The following is a 17,247-nucleotide window of genomic DNA, read 5'->3' on the forward strand; positions in this document are numbered from 1 at the left end:
CAAATTACATCATAGGGTATGATCACGTGTTTGAAAAGTTTGTGGTACTGTATTCTAAAGGTAGGCCGGAATGGCGATAACTGTCAGTGGTCAGTAGGCGATGCATAAGTTAGGCCTATTTACAGACCTATACGCTTACGATCAAAACCCGAACAAATATGACGGCCACAAAACCCCGCCAGACTGAATTCTGGTCAAACATATACTGCTTGCCCTAGGGCAAGCTTGGTAATTACCTTTGGTATCCATAAAATACTAATATGAAAAAAAGCCTTGGCCTTCTTCATATCTATATACATCATGTTCTGTGTATCAAAAATTAATATCAACACTGACGCTCAGTGAAAGTGACCGGCAAACTGCATTCAAAACCCCGCCACTTCTGAATAATACGACACATTTAAATCATTTGACTTTCTGCATGTACAGAAACACATCAACAAGCGGAGACTGCTTTTGAAAAATTAACTTACCTCATCCGAATTCACAGATCATCTGTTTAGTTCCAAATGCTGCACAATCACTTGGTTGTAATATGTCCAGAGTGAACTAAGATAGCTGGTGACAACACATCTTCCGCGACAATGTGACGTCATTCTGACGTCACTTCACGAGGCAACAGGTTAAACTTTTCAGCAGTCGCTCTCACGTCGCAAAAAATGCGCGCCAATTGTTTTTAACTGTAATATTGCTTGTGACAACATTTAGTAGAGATGGTAGATCGACAAGTGGTTTCCTAAACATCATTTACAAAAAGTGTTATCACAACGTTAATTTGCAACGTTGTTGTTACGTTGTGGAATAACGTTACAATGTAACGTAATACTAACGGTGTCATAGAGATACGCAATTACGTTCTGGAAATTTTAGTATTAAGAGATGAAAATTCAAATGCCGAATATAAAGAAAGGTAATGCATTACTGCCTTGGTATTCTGACAAGTTCATGTTGATTTTGATAAACCAGTTCTATTCCTTTATGACTATCGAGAAGCAAACTCTATAACGTTTCACCGACGTTTCAGAAACGTAGTTACAAAACTTTGTGTGATGTCCCCCCCCCCCCTGGATTTTGTACAGAAAAAAGTTTTATTTGAATCAAGTTGGGGACAAGTGATACTTGTACAAAGTTAACTACGGCCTTGAACGAATGTTATTGTTCACATTTGGGATATTTTTGGCCACATAATCAGAAATCAGGCACACTTCTACGGAGTTTTCGAATGATTTGTATTGGATATGTTCAATTTGAGTGATCTGGTCGTGCAGTCGTGAACAAACAACTGCCGAAACAGTGCCAAATATACGCTTCGGAGGGGACACTGATGGCACGTACAACCGGATCATCACAAGAAAGTCTAGATATCTGATCAGATAGTTTAAACTAGCTGACTTCTTTTCACAACACTTGTCCTTTTATGTTAAATCAAATTGAAAGTTGCGAATTGGTCGGGTGCGTCACGCTCATGCATGGGACCCTCGATCTATTGAACGGTAGTCGTACATTGTAAATGGATATAGCTCGATTATATTATGTCTGTAGAAGCTCTCTCTATATATAAATACTCTTGAAAATCACCGGTTGAGTAAATTATACAGCTCATCTTTGGACTTTTGATCGTCATCCGTTATTCAGCTATGGCCTGATGAGACTCATACGTGGTACGAGTTGAAAGCGCTGGCCAATTAAAACTGTGTTCAATCTTACTCCACTTAATTAATTATTACTATATTGTGCCTTAGAGTTAGAACTTTACTGTGCTTTTTCTATATAAATATATATAAAACAGTTACCTACTGCCAAAAATAAAGCAATTTGCTGTTATTCATAGCAGAATCGAACGACTTCAAATGACTGTGGGGCGTGTTTAAATAAATCCACAACTAGCTGAAGCAATAATATTGTCACGATAGTCCTCGGTGGGATTGATTGTCACGTGACTGCCTTTAAATGAGAACGCCAGTCTTGGAATGCTTTCTGCTCTGCGATTTCGACCAATATCCTCCAACGCGGCAACGTCCAGAGAGCCCTGCGAGAGCTAGCGAATTATCACCATATAGGCCTACAACAGCTTTGGAACAGCATTCATTTTGTACAGGAATAACCTCATCGTCAATCAAGTTTATGTTGGTTGAAAAAGGTCTAAAGTGTGTGTTTTCTTTCATTCATATGGAATTATTATTTTGAACTTGGTTGGAGGTGTTCGTCGGACATCAATTCTTTTTCCGCAGGGAGATTCTCGTTTTTCCATCAACCTTGTGTAATTCGAAACTCTTGGCTGAGAAATTCGCGCCATGACCTATTCACGGTGATATCTACAAGGGTTTCTTTTGGAGCGTGTGTTGCACAAGTTGAAGGTTGGTACAATTCCATGCTTTGCCTACGATTTCTATTTGGACATTTCCCATATCACTCGTCGTGCATTCCCCCTTTTGTGCGTGCACATTATGCACGGGCAGCGGTGCATGCACTGGCAGTGAGTCACGTGCCAGATTGTTTTGATGATGTTTTTACAAATATCTGGACGGGAAAAATACACGGCTGTGCACTGTAATCGTAAAGTTGTATAGTTCAGTTCTCGCTTTGGCGACATTTCTTGTGTGTAGTCGGGTCGGGAATTTATTCAGTAAAATTTAACGGGATTATCTTACTGGTAACATCGCATTGTCTTGGGGCTTGGCCAGTCGGTACACCGATCACTGCAAGGCTTTGTTCCCATCGCAGCAGTTTTTGGATAAGATGGTTGGGCGTGGTTAATCACGTCTTTGAATGGTTGCTGTCTCACTTGCTTATAATTGTTTTTAAACATCTTTATGTAGAAACACTATAAACGAACCCAGTGTTCTTTAGGTTTAAAAGGCTCTGGAGCGAGTTTGGCAGTTAATATTTAGGCTAGGTCTAGTTGACGATTCCAAAATCAAATGCCGCGAACTTGAGCTTCAACAACATTGCTCATGTTGTTTTACTAGGCCTAGGCTACTGAGAGAGTTGTCAAATTCGTCATTCACCTTCAACACTGCACACCTTTCGCAGATGTTCATTCAATAAATAACATTCTGTGCACATTTGGGATCATAATCATGCCTGAATACCACAGTGACATAGATCTAGGCCTATATGTGTCTCTTCTATAAAATTCAACATATATCATGCACACAAATACACTTCACTGTTTTCAATTCATTTTACTAATTTACCATTTATAGTGTTATTTGGTGTAGATCTAGATCTAAATATTTGATATTAACTCGGAAAATTCACTTTGGTGATTTGATAAATCACAAATATCTGTGATTGCTCATGATCATTTTGAAAAAATCGAGAATCGCTTTGTTTTCTAAATTAAGCAAACTCAAAAGCCGAAGTGAACTTTATAGTGTTATAATTTTTTAATGCGAAGTTTGCAAGATATAGATCTAGAACTTTTCCGCAGGATGAGAGATCGTTGACATGACAGCGAAACTGATGTTCATAAGTGTATGAACGACACACTTTCACATTCATGAGTTTTTCACGAGAGTCTATTCTTGAAATGCCGTAAACACTGACGGCCTACTTCCACATTCCTGGGGAAAACCCTGAGAATTCCTTAGCAGCAATAAATACAGAAGCATTGTTTTTTACTCTTTAGGCCCTTTAATCATAAACAAAGCATTTAAGTATACATTGAGAAAATTCAGATAGTCCAGGCTTCAGCCCCTCCTAGTAAACAAAACAAAGAAATGCACATCCATCGTAGTATTGACTGGATCTGTGTCTAGAGTGACAGTGACAGTCTACACCAGTCTATGTTTCTCTTAGTATCTATTTGACACATCTTTACAGTCACCTTTCCATGATCGACCAATTGAACAATGATGACAAATGTTTGTTATCACCACAGGTTCAGTAACAACTTCGGAAATCTTTCCCGTCACGTTTATCATGTTGGCCATTTTGACATCCTGTACTTGATGTAAATGTGTTAAGAGGTGCTGTCATTGTGATTGACTTACTAGGGTAGTTCTAAACTGACATATCTCATCTAATGATGATAATATTTGAATATATATTTGTTGTAAACAAAGTTAAAAAATGTCACTGTGGAACAATGTGAGCATGAATACGTTCATGTCACTGCTCCTTTTGAGGGACTACTTCATTCCACGATACAGCTGGTTGTTATATGGCTGTCAGTGGAAACATGAAGTCACGCTAGTATAGTCGATAAATAAATTTGTGTCGAGATAAAAAAGGGGCTACAATCAATTCATACAATTTGGCCCTCACTCTATTTAGGTTCATATTCCAATGAACTCACACCAAGTGAAAGTCAATTCTAAATACAAAATCACGTTTAGCGTATGCCAGTTATGAGACACTTATTACATCATATTTATTTCACACGCAGCTGTGATACAGTCCATACATCCCTGAATTTCTCATGCAAATTGTTTCTGATTACTTACATGACTCATTTATGTATAGATTCCTGAAGCAAAGAGAGTCCTCTGAAAATACTGTGTCCTGCTGGTCAGGGAACCCATCCTTTGTTCAAGGTGGTCGAGAGTATTGATGTCATTGGTTAACCATGAACATATTTGGTATTTTCTTTGAGGTGAAGGTCAGTTGAATAAAAATATACACAATCATTTTCTCCTGCTGCTTACGGTTTCAATCATGATGTAGATTTTACGCATGTTTCAGATTTATTTTTACTGCAATGAAATACACTATGTAGGAATTTATCTAGACTTGCTCAGAGGTGAATATTCAGCCCTAAGTCTGCAGCAAATGTCCATAAAAATTCCAAAATTGCAAGTTATAATTCCATAATTCATGCTGTTGTAGTTATGTAGAGGTGACTTGTATTTCACTGATAAAATAACAGGACCCAAACAGAGAAAGAGGATTTTAATGCTTAGTTATTATTATTGAATGCAGTGTAGTAGTGTAGACGATGGAGGTACTGGGGCAACCTACCTGGACCAGGCCTGGCTCCTGAAAATGCTTCCATGGAGGTCTTAAGTTTTACCATGGTCCAATTATGTGATGACTATCCAATGATCTCCATATATGAAGATGCCACCCTATATCGAGGAAAGAATTTATTCTTAATCTCCTACCAGTTCTCTGGTTTTGGTGCGCTTGTAGTCTCCCCTGTTCAGGAACTTTTTTCTCATCTTCACTAATGCCACACGTCTTCTGAGAGTTTGATCGCATCTCTTGTTTCATTATGTTGTATTTGATGAGTTCGGACAACACTTAAGGATATTCTTCCTCAGATATCTTGCAATCAGCTAGTGCTGCTGAGATATGATCCTCAATGCTATTTGACTTCGCTTCAGCCAGCACATGAATACTATAATTTTTAATGCTTTCTTTCGCATCTGGCGAGAAATAAATATAAGAGCTATTCCTGCCAGTCCAGAGAATCCCGCTGCTACTTCCATGCCAAGTGTGATAGGTGCAGCAGTTATAGTTGATAATAAGCCAACACCATCTGCAACAAGCCCCATGTTAGTTGCTATAAGTGCAGTGTCAACTCCATCAAGATCATTCACAGCTCTGCGATACTTTTCCTATAATCCAATTGGAGAATCACGCTCCTTTTCTCTAGTTGATGTTTTATTTCACTTATTTAACATAATCGAAATCCATCAACAGTATCCATCTATTCAGATATGTAATCAAGTGCAGGATATATATAGAATGCTAAACGAGCTCTTGTGTAATCGGTAATACCAATTTTACGAAACGAGTGAATAAAATTGGTTTTACACGGGAGCAAGTTTAGTATTTTATTTCTTTCTTGCCATTTATAATGTTTTTTGAATTATACTGTTGAGTATGAATAGGCTGACACCTACACGATCCACGGCATAGTCCAATTGAGTTTAACAGAATAATACTTCAAACACGTCAAAAGTTGAAACATATGAATTTAATACTATAAAACAGTCCACCTTTTAGAATTCACAAAATTATCGTAGGGCTAAGACTATCGCAACTCACATACTTTCACTAAGACTAACGACTGTTGTTGCACTATAATACGATCGCCTTGTGGAACGGGCCTTGCACCTCAAAGTTTACAAAAACGTCACAATACCCGATGACATAATTTGTGGAATTTTGTTGCAAGATCCATCGGCGAAACATAAAAGTGAAGTATAAAAATACTGCAATGTTGATGTTCCTGTTTTTTAAGCCATCTAAGAGATGGGCCCTCCAATACAGCTTTGGAATCTTCAAGGAGGATGGTTGAAATGGAACTCTTATTGCCGAGGATGTTGTATTAAGACCAAATGTATTCTAGAAAGAAGTCTGATAACAATGAGATAGAAAAGCTAAAGGTGTTATGAAGTATGTTGTACAAAGGCATATGAAGTATGAACAGATTTTTGTTCTTTTCCTCTCTGTGGCACTGAAGATTCAGAATCACATTTCATTTTAATGGCTTTGGATGATTTCTTACTAATCAATCTTGTTACTTCATTATTTATGGCTGATACAACAGCTAATAATCCCGTCGCCCATTCAGTTGATCTTTTATCACTTATCACCTTCTCCTGAGCATATTGATACCCAAACAGGTCAGCCGAGTGGTTAAAACGTTTGCTCATCACGCCGAAGACTCAGGTTCAATTCCCGACATGGGTACAATGTGTGAAGCCCAGTTTTGGTGTCCCCTGCCGTGATATTGCTGGAATATTGCTAAAAGCAGCATAAAACCATACTCACTCACGGATACCCAAACAAGCGTTCTGATTATGTTTGGTTAAACCTTTCAACAACAGCTTGGATCTTTTTCGCCATGCCTGATTGTAAACATCATGTTTTATTAATAGTTTAGTTACTGATCTCATAAACTGGCGTCCAGGATCTACATAAAATAACTTAGACCATTTTAAGGGTCAGTGTTATATAAGCGATCCAGTGCATTAGCTGCTTCAGTTGAATCTTTTGAGTTTAATGGTTTGGCCTCTTTGTATTGACTAGCTACATCTACTCCAGTTAAAGCATATTTATATGTTTTGTGTCTTTCCTTATGTGGAAGTAACAAGAGGTCAGCCTGATGAACTTGATTAGTTATGGAATTATCAAACTTTTTCCTCGGCATATATCGCCAGGCCGGCAAGTATATTTGCTATGCTGCTTCTTTCTTTGCAACATGTTTAGATACCTCAGCTGCTTCAGCTAGTTTTGTTTATTGCACCGTTACCTTTCCAATATTCTTGCAGCTTATAGTATATTCTATCCATTATTAATTATTGTTATACATGGCCATCTATTAAGAAACTTGCAATTCCACTCATTATTCTGTACGACATGATGAAACAATACTTGTAAAGCGTATAACTCCAAGCACCCCTGTTAGTGGTGCAGTGTGTAGGGCTTTGACTGGTGGGTCCTGGATACGTAGGACCTGGGTACCCACTGTTCTGTATTGGTTATACTACAAACCACTAATGTTTACATTTCATTCTGACTATGGACACATTCCTTCCAACCTTTAAGCATTTGAGCAAAGATAAAGCTTCAGTTAACTTTAGTATATTCATGATCAGATCATTTAACATGTGTATCTTAAACAGATTTTACCTGGGCTCTAGTACAACAATTCCCCCTGTAATATTTTATACCTAACTCCTGAGACCTACAGTGGGTACCTGGGTAGGGCCTGGTAATACAGGGTCAGGACCCCTGGTTGTAAGTATGGACTTATCCAAGCCCTATCAGTGTGTACTCGCAGGCCTCAAAGTTTAATTTTTTAACTAGTAGCCATATGGCTACCAGTAATTTTTCCAGGTAGCCAGTGGTAAAATCAGCAAGACAAGCCAACATTTTAGGTAGCCAAAAACATTTGAAATTATCTTTTATGAAATAACTATTATAATATGTACAAGTCATAGCAGTTGGCTGTATGTTAGTGTACTTGATTTTTGTTATTTGTGACTTGAATGATGCAATTTATTTTTCTAGATGACATAGGTATATCCTTGCTTATCTAATGAGCATTGTCAACTAAAATAAAATATTAATTACATTATAATTATGTATTTCTGTTCATTGTCGACTTTAGGAGTAATTATTCACAAGTACAGTTATTATTAGCATGTTTTCCACGATCTGCTGTTCTTTTCGTTGGCATGCAGACAACAATCTGTCATTAACAGATTTCTATAGGTCTTCGACAATGTGTGTTTAGCAATGAATATTGTTCCAGGTTCACTCTTTTCTTATTATTAGCAACAATCAAATAATTTATTTCCTACAAAAGGCGCTCAGTAACGTGAAGAAATACCTCCGTTTTCGAAACTTCGTATGAATAATATGTTTGTCGAAGACTGTCATATGATACACCGCTAGAAAGCTTGTTTTTTTTATCTACACGGTCGTAACATCACCTGAAGTCTTTTCATATAGATCTGTTACAACATGTACAAACTAACATGGAATTTTATTGGATAAAAATTGGTTTCTAATGACGCTTTCTTGATGAAATCTGCTACAAGCTTCGTGATTGGTCAAATTTGAGCATGTGACCAAAGGCAGCCAATCAAATTACAGCTATGATACTGTCCTCGTGTGTGATGAATTTCAGATTTTGATGAAAGGTTTTTGTTAAATCTTGTTATTCCTAAGGTTTTTAAGCAGGAAATCAGGATCTATATTAAAAATATGAAACTTCATGGATGTATCATGCTAGCTGTGACAAAGATTTTTCATGCATATAGTTTGGCATAAACATCGTGTCCGAGTGAGGCAACAAAAGCCGAGATGTCATTTGACTTACATTACACGCGATCGCACGAAAAGATGGAAATAATAACTTAGATGTTAGTTTGACAACTTTTAGAAATATTTTTGTTCATTGTATTAATCACTTTGTATAATATATTTAAAGATTTGCTTGAAACGTCTTTATTTGCTCTTTGACAATGTTCGATGTGGACTTGTTGTCTAAGTGTGTGTCCAAGAATTTTATTTTCAATAAAATTGTGGGAAGTAGTGAATCTATCGATAAAAAAATATAAATTGAAATGGAATACATATTTCAGACATTGTGAAATGTGATAAATTTAATAAAAGAATATATGATATGACAGGGAGGTTAATAAAATTATAGATTATTTTGACGTGACTACGGCTTGGCCGGTCTACCAGACTTGAGGCTTCTTGGCCGGTGTACCGCCCTACGGTGTCTGGGGACTTGAGGCTTCTTTGCCAGTATACTGGCCGACGGTGTTGAAAGAGTTTACGTAACCGAATCCCTCGTAATGCTGCATTGAGCTATGGGGATGTTAATGAAACAGACAATGAGTACGGTATATGCGTTCCATTGCGACCGTGAAAACACTGGCGAACAAGAAAATGGTGCCACAAATGTTAATCAAATTATTTATGTTCGTGTCTACGTATGTGAAGCAATAGTATTTAGCCGCCACAAGATATTTTTCAAGGTAGTCATTTGGCGACCTCTGAATTTTAGTCAGTAGACAAATTGAAATTTAGTTCGCATTGGCGACCGTTTTAGTCGATATTTCATTCTCCCAGCCCCCTGGGGAATATACAATCATAGCTGCCTGTGAGGTGAAATGGCAAATATTTATATGTGCTTATGATACCTCAACTATTTGGCAGTTTGGCAAGGATGACAGGACTGTGCCAATTTCTTAGGCTGTACTTCCAACGAAGTCACATGCACAAGGAATCATCACATGTACAGTGTGAGGCAGGAACGAAGTCCGAGAAACTCTCAGGAGCCAAGCTGATGAATACGTTCATCCATCCATCCAAGGATTCTACGCAACCAACATTGCTTAACTTACTGGATTTCTGACCTGTGTGCTACTCATGTACCACTACATAATCAATTGTTGTTTCACAATTCTTAAGATAGTGATAATGGGATATCTATTTTTACATTTTATATTTATTCTGTAAGAATTGTAAAAACATAATAACAAACATGCCACAACCTTAAATGATTATCTTGATAATTCCATACTAAAGGAGATATTCATTGCTGAGACAAGATGAAGGGAAATAACCACATAAAGAATAAATACATGTCCAATATTAGAAATGTTTGTTTAAATGTTTCTTTTTTGAGTAGTTGAGTTATGTAAACTTGATACCTAACAGGTGCAATTAACATTATTAAGATCCATAATTAACCTACATGTCAGTGGACGTAAGTATTGGCAGCGGATCTTCGTATAATACACATTACCATACTGGCACGTGTTTAATTATGGTCTTCCCCGCTGTTGAATTTGATATAAGTGGAATCTCGATCACATGCTTGTCATGTGACCCTTAGTGATTGTCGTCTGCTTTGTTGACTTCGGGTAATCTGTCATACGATGTCATGGCTCGCAAATCCCCAGAATTGAGCCGAGCTAAGAAACAGGTAATTGTAGATTTGTATAGAAACAATAGACAAACATTAGATATTGCTATTATTTTAGACATTTCCTACCATAAAGCACTGTAAATGAGCATCAACCAAATGGATCTTTAGGAAAATATTCCATGAAGTGAGCGGCACAACTTATTCACAAACGAGACCAGACAGCATTATCGTTGTGTAGAAAATAATTGTCGGCCTCTCTGAAAGAAATTAAAAGAGAATAACGACTATAGTTTTTGTGCTAGGACTGTCAGAGAAAATCAACTTTAGAACTATTGGAGACAAGTTGGCCCAAATAGTGTCGCTGTGCTGAAAGTGAACTTAAAAACAAGGGACTATGGTGTTTTGTGAGAAGATGTTGCTTATTGACACTGAAGAAACGGTGACACAGTTAACACCCACTATTGCCTGTCGACTTTCTCAATGAATACAAGTTTTAAGTTATTGGGGTTGTGTTACATTTATGGTGTCAGAACAGTGACAAACAACAACACCTGCCAGGAATACATGCCGGGTCTGACAGAATCGTGAAATGAATGAACTTCTGTCTTGAATATACGCCAGGTCAAGATTGTTTATCTCTTAACATAGATATTCCTTTAGGTATTCAATAAAGTGATATGGAAACGAAAGCCTTCATCATACAAAATGCGAACCACATTCATTTTATTTCAATTACACGTCCCATTTTCATGGAAATTAAAAGTGTTTACTGTAATTAAAAAAATAGATGCCTGCCTTGAATCGACTCTTGATGTAAGACTATTTCTGTACATACCAACATGAATACATAACACACTATTTCAGTACATACCAACATGAATACATAACACACTATTTCAGTACATATCAACATGAATACATAACACACTATTTCAGTACATACCAACATGAATACATAACACACTATTTCAGTACATACCAACATGAATACATAACACACTATTTCAGTACATACCAACATGAATACATAACACACTATTTCAGTACATACCAACATGAATACATAACACACTATTTCAGTACATACCAACATGAATACATAACACACTATTTCAGTACATACCAACATGAATACATAACACACTATTTCAGTACATACCAACATGAATACATAACACACTATTTCAGTACATACCAACATGAATACATAACACACTATTTCAGTACATACCAACATGAATACATAACACACTATTTCAGTACATACCAACATGAATACATAACACACTATTTCAGTACATACCAACATGAATACATAACACACTATTTCTGTACATACCAACATGAATACATAACACACTATTTCAGTACATACCAACATGAATACATAACACACTATTTCAGTACATACCAACATGAATACATAACACACTATTTCAGTACATATCAACATGAATACATAACACACTATTTCAGTACATACCAACATGAATACATAACACACTATTTCAGTACATACCAACATGAATACATAACACACTATTTCAGTACATATCAACATGAATACATAACACCATTTCTGTACATATCAACATGAATACATAACACACTATTTCAGTACATATCAACATGAATACATAACACCATTTCTGTACATATCAACATGAATACATAACACCATTTCTGTACATACCAACATGAATACATAACACACTATTTCAGTACATATCAACATGAATACATAACACCATTTCTGTACATATCAACATGAATACATAACACACTATTTCAGTACATATCAACATGAATACATAACACCATTTCTGTACATATCAACATGAATACATAACACCATTTCTGTACATACCAACATGAATACATAACACCATTTCTGTACATATCAACATGAATACATAACACCATCCCTGTACATATCAACATGAATACATAACACCATTTCTGTACATATCAACATGAATACATAACACCATTTCTGTACATATCAACATGAATACATAACACCATTTCTGTACATACCAACATGAATACATAACACACTATTTCTGTACATATCAACATGAATGCATAACACCATTTCTGTACATATCAACATGAATACATAACACACTATTTCTGTACATATCAACATGAATACATAACACCATTTCTGTACATATCAACATGAATACATAACACCATTTCTGTACATATCAACATGAATACATAACACACTATTTCTGTACATATCAACATGAATACATAACACACTATTTCAGTACATACCAACATGAATACATAACACACTATTTCAGTACATACCAACATGAATACATAACACACTATTTCTGTACATACCAACATGAATACATAACACACTATTTCAGTACATACCAACATGAATACATAACCAGTGTCTGCTCTGGCTTAAATTATCTTGGGGTCACTTGGACCCCTTCATCATAAAATTAGGGGTCCCAAACAAAAATTGAGGGGTCCAATTTATAGCATTATAACATAACATTAACAACAGAACACAGTGGTTGTGAAAAATAAGAAATCTTTTCGCAACTGCAAAATATCAACAAACAGGCAAAGTGAGAGAAAGGTTCACATCAGGGCACATCCTGCTCTTATAACCAAGAGGTTTACATTAAGGGACAAACAATTTTTTAAAAGGGACATTTGATAATAATGAATATTATAACACAAAATTATCCATGTTAATATCTAACTTCGTATATGAAAAGGCAGTACACGGGTCAGCCATTGGTATGGGGGTCATTGTGACAGACATTTGTGAATGTTTTTACCGAGATCTACCATTGATTTGAAGTTATGGATTCAGTTAAGTTCAATGGCTGGCTGTTCTGATGCTACTGTACTGAGTATTGAGTTCATGTTGTAACTGTGACAATGATCAATGAGTCATAAAATATAATTGGCATATCGAACGTTTTTTTAGTAAGAGTATGTTCAGGATCCAGCATTTCCTTGATAAATCTAGTCAACATGTTTCAGGTGCTATAAATGTTTAAACATGTCAGTTACACCAATAACGGTCCTGGCAAAATGTGTTTTGCAATTCTTAATATAACTCACAAGAGATTGAATTATTATCAGCTTGATAAGTCTGTTGTAGAATAACTAAATATTCAGAGTCCGCTAAATAAAAACAATGCTTACATCATTGTACATTCAAGAGTTCGCATTCATTCTTTATCATATACAGTATCACGGTATTGATGAATCTCGTAATCCACAAAACCTGTCGACTGTTTACTTATGCAAATCTTAGCACGATATATTTTATCGCATGATCGAATACAGGACTCGTTGCGGTATGTCACGTTAACTTTTTTTATGACAGTTCCTGGGATGTTTTTGAAGTGGAATTACCCCTTCCTCCATTCAAAATTGATTAGAAAAAGAACCCATTTGTTCAAACGAAGTCCCTTGACCAAACCTCGGTCGTATGCAAAATTCAAAACAGGAAGTGATATACCATATAATCCACACAGCCTTACTTACTGCAGTAAGATTCACCAATGACAGGTACTTTGTTTACCGAACTCGGTAAAGAAAATCAGCATCAATCAATCCAATGAACAACAAACATTTTGTGAATCACATATTTAATAAGTTTGTAAGCGTGTCCCACTACGATCCATTATAAATTAACTACCGCGATAACATAGCGTATCATCCTACACGGTCGCTCTATTTCGCGGGTCACTGTTACCACGTTCTGAAGCATACCCTTGATGTCCTGGCTATTTTTAGTTTGACACAAGGTCAGGATATTTTCGACCAATCAGCAAGCTAAATTAATTACGACTATATCCGACTTGCTTAATATGTGGCACCTGATTGGCTGAAGCAAAGTTACGGACCATACCCAAAATTAATACATGCAAAACCGACAATAGATATAGGTCAAGAAACCGGTTTGGGTATTTGTCATAAAAAGGGAGAGAATAATGAAACTGGTTTGGTTTAGCAAACGGAAGTGTTAATCAACATGCTTCGCTGTCTTGTTTGGCAACAAATACCTTGACGCAAAGACGTACGTCTTTGATTTACGATAACAGTGTCAATTCGATATGAAATTAATATAGCCCCAGTCACTGCGTCCACGAGACCCACACATGTTACGCGGGTGTGTTCAAACTTATTTTTGTGCGTCCAAGACGCAAAAACGCGCTCTTCAGCCAACACTGCATAACACACTATTTCAGTACATATCAACATGAATACATAACACTTTTTCAGTACATATCAACATGAATACATAACACACTATTTCAGTATATATCAACATGAATACATAACACACTATTTCAGTACATATTAACATGAATACATAACACTATTTCAGTACATATTAACATGAATACATAACACCATTTCTGTACATATCAACATGAATACATAACACACTATTTCAGTACATACCAACATGAATACATAACACACTATTTCAGTACATACCAACATGAATACATAACACTATTTCTGTACATATCAACATGAATACATAACACTATTTCTGTACATACCAACATAAATACATAACACACTATTTCTGTACATACCAACATGAATAAATAACACACTATTTCTGTACATACCAACATGAATACATAACACTATTTCTGTACATACCAACATGAATACATAACACACTATTTCTGTACATACCAACATGAATACATAACACACTATTTCTGTACATACCAACATGAATACATAACACACTATTTCTGTACATACCAACATGAATACATAACACACTATTTCTGTACATACCAACATGAATACATAACACTATTTCAGTATATACCAACATGAATACATAACACACTATTTCAGTACATACCAACATGAATACATAACACACTATTTCTGTACAAACCAACATGAATACATAACACTATTTCTGTACATACCAACATGAATACATAACACTATTTCTGTACATACCAACATGAATACATAACACACTATTTCTGTACATACCAACATGAATACATAACACCATCTCTGTACATACCAACATGAATACATAACACCATCTCTGTACATACCAACATGAATACATAACACACTATTTCTGTACATACCAACATGAATACATAACACTATTTCTGTACATACCAACATGAATACATAACACTATTTCTGTACATACCAACATGAATACATAACACACTATTTCTGTACATACCAACATGAATATATAACACTATTTCAGTACATACCAACATGAATACATAACACTATTTCTGTACATACCAACATGAATACATAACACTATTTCAGTACATACCAACATGAATACATAACACACTATTTCTGTACACACCAACATGAATACATAACACTATTTCTGTACATACCAACATGTATACATAACACCATCTCTGTACATACCAACATGAATACATATCACCATCTCTGTACATACCAACATGAATACATAACACCATCTCTGTACATACCAACATGAATACATAACACCATCTCTGTACATACCAACATGAATACATAACACACTATTTCTGTACACACCAACATGAATACATAACACTATTTCTGTACATACCAACATGTATACATAACACCATCTCTGTACATACCAACATGAATACATAACACCATCTCTGTACATACCAACATGAATACATAACACCATCTCTGTACATACCAACATGAATACATAACACCATCTCTGTACATACCAAAATGAATACATAACACCATCTCTGTACATACCAACATGAATACATAACACCATCTCTGTACATACCAACATGAATACATAACACCATCTCTGTACATACCAAAATGAATACATAACACCATCTCTGTACATACCAACATGAATACATAACACCATCTCTGTACATACCAACATGAATACATAACACCATCTCTGTACATACCAACATGAATACATAACACCATCTCTGTACATACCAAAATGAATACATAACACCATCCCTGTACATACCAACATGAATACATATAAAAGATAATTATCCTCACCAAGTGCATGGCACTGAGCCCTATGACGTCACAACATCATATGCATCATTTGATTTGCCGGGATACACCTGAACATAAATATATATATATATATATATATATATATATATATATATATATATATATATATATATATATATATATATAACATAATTACAACTTTAACATATTACATCAATATGTGTACATTCTTAGGTATATACAATAACTCTAACATATGTATTCTAATCACTCACCTCATCATACAGACATACATTCATACCTGTCAAGTTAGGTGCAGAACTTTAATTTAAAGGTAAACAGCTCCGGTCTACCAATACAGGTACTCATTATACGTAGTTATGCAATAAGTTCAGTAATATCAATATGAAAATACTATTTTAGATTAGCTATAATAAACATACTTACATACTTAAAGTATTTAAACAAATTAAGCCTAACTACAATTACCTGACTACGATGACTGAAATGATATACATATTTACCACACCTCACAATATAAGTAAAAGAAGTTAAGAAACCATACATATGCACCTTAGAAAACCATTATTATATCAAAGCACTAAATAAGAACACATGAATATACAATTCAAATATAAACTAACCTGTGATAGTTGACTAAGTTGTTTCAGCGATGAACTGAACTTGCTTCCATGCAGAGTCAAATACAAGTGTAAATTTAAACTGACCAGTCCCATAATGCACCCTGTCACTGAAAGTAAGGGTCTGGGGCTAGACAATAGAGACCAGAGAAACAATAGAGAAGGCAAGAGCAAGGGTGACTGTGCTATTGTAATAGTGAAGCAGGTTTGATTGGGTGGTTTACTACGGACAGCTGATAAATTCAGCAGTTACCCCTG

At 35.7% G+C, this 17,247-nt stretch overlaps 1 protein-coding gene across 3 annotated transcripts in view; it reads left to right on the forward strand.

Annotated features, from left to right (window-relative positions):
• Nucleotides 1-1,988: 1,988 nt before the first annotated feature.
• Nucleotides 1,989-17,247, forward strand: part of LOC124112116 (leucine-rich repeats and immunoglobulin-like domains protein 1) — a 148,373-nt gene continuing 133,114 nt past the window's right edge. For 2 of the 3 annotated variants that reach the window (XM_048386939.1, XM_048386955.1), the window contains exon 1: nucleotides 1,989-2,357. The gene's annotated coding sequence lies outside the window, so the exon portion shown is untranslated. The remainder of the gene's footprint in view (nucleotides 2,358-17,247) is intronic. The other variant, XM_048386934.1, reaches the window with a different exon arrangement.

This window comes from Haliotis rufescens, unplaced genomic scaffold (assembly GCF_023055435.1).
Source record: "Haliotis rufescens isolate VD_foot unplaced genomic scaffold, xgHalRufe1.0.p SCAF_10, whole genome shotgun sequence".
Classification (NCBI taxonomy): domain Eukaryota; kingdom Metazoa; phylum Mollusca; class Gastropoda; order Lepetellida; family Haliotidae; genus Haliotis; species Haliotis rufescens.